Raw genomic sequence first — 1,772 nt, forward strand, 5'->3', positions numbered from 1 at the left:
AAAATGACTTTTACATGAAACTGAGAAATAAGAAATACAGATGATGGAATATAGAAAGCTATCTTTCTCTACAAGAAAATAGAGGGGATGGGGAAAAGAGAAGGGAGCAGTGTGATAGAAGGGAGGGCAGATTGGGGTAAGGAGTAATTGGAATGCACTCTGTTTTTGGGTGGACAGAGGGAAGAGATGGAGAGAAAATTTGGAGCTCAAAATCTTATGGAAATCAATGTTGAAAACTGAAAATAAATAAATCAATAAAAAGAGAAAAAAATAAAAATAAAATCCTACCTTTTACAAGAAAAAAATAAAGATGTCGACCTATAGACTTCCTCACTGAAGAGCCTCCTGTGCCTGCACTTTCATGTCTTCCCAAAACACATCCAGATAATTACCTCCTTAGAACTGAGTCATCCACTGAAAAGGGTACGATGGGATTGGCTCTAGTAGACTGATGGACACCCTCTTTGGGAGTTCTTATTGGCCTGGGAACAAGGAAATTTCCCATTCAGAGGGAATGACTGAGACTAAAACTCTCAAATTATACAAAGATTGATCTAAGATATATATGAATCTTGATGAGACCCAAATTTTTAGAAAATTATGTGCACTGACTTTTTCTTTCTCTGTCTTATCATGTTGTCTCTGTTTTGTATCTTGGTAAATTAAGCTAACTTCTTCCTATGGCCTGATCAGCCAAAAGAAAAAAAAAATGAAAACTTTTCTGATGAATTTTCAAATTTTTCAGAAAGATAGTCTCTCTCTGCATTTCTAAATATAGTCAGGTAGAAGAATATAGGGATAAAGGATAAATAAGAGGGAAGGTAATCTTTTTCCCTCCATCTGGTAGAATTTATAGTGCTATAAAATAGAGACTAAATTTGTGACTGAAAGTAAGTTTTCACTCTAAATTTTCAAATTATGGCTGAAATTTCCCTTCCTTCCTTCCTTCCTTCCTTCCTTCCTTCCTTCCTTCCTTCTTTCCTTCCTTCCTTCCTTCCTTCCTTTCTTTTCCTTCTCAAAATCTTAAACCCAGTACACTGTGAAGTCCATAGATTGGACAATAGGTCCCTGCCCAAACTCCACTTAATGACTCTTTTCTGGATTAACAGTAGTAAATGTTATTCTTTCCCTTCCAATTTGATTAACTTATATATTTTTTTCTTTTGCTCTTTAAAAGGGCCATTCCCTAATTACTTCTTAAAGAGGGCTATTCACTGAATGGGCGTCACCTCACTCTAAGTGAGTCCCTGAATAGGGCTTAGCCAAAAAAGGTCAAGGTTTCCCATTGCATATTTGGCCATCTCCAGTCATCCTGATGAATATGTGGTCACTGGATCCAGATGGCTCAGGAGGAGAAAGTGAGGCTGGTGGCCTTACACAGCCCTCCCTCACTCAAAACAAAGTCAAATGCAAGTAATGTCATCATTTCTGTGATGTCATGGTCTTCTTCAAAAACAAAGGACAAACACAAACATGCTTAGGGGTTTCGCAGGCTCTGAATCAAGAGAATGGGAATGGGAGATAAGCCATGTGGAGTCTATCTCCCAGTCTCTGAGAGCTTTTCAGGGTTAAAGCTGCAGAGAATAGCAGATGACACAACTGCATTCTTAAAGTATCCAGGAGAGCTTGGTTAGAACACAAGGGAATTGATTTGGTTCATTGGGTGATTTTAAAGGAACCAACAGCAGTATACAAATTTTAGTACATGCAAGCACTCCATATTGGTCTTGAATGCAATCAGTATAAAATGTCAAAAGTGATTAAATGAATGA

Source organism: Notamacropus eugenii, chromosome 1 (assembly GCF_028372415.1).
Source record: "Notamacropus eugenii isolate mMacEug1 chromosome 1, mMacEug1.pri_v2, whole genome shotgun sequence".
Classification (NCBI taxonomy): Eukaryota; Metazoa; Chordata; class Mammalia; order Diprotodontia; family Macropodidae; genus Notamacropus; species Notamacropus eugenii.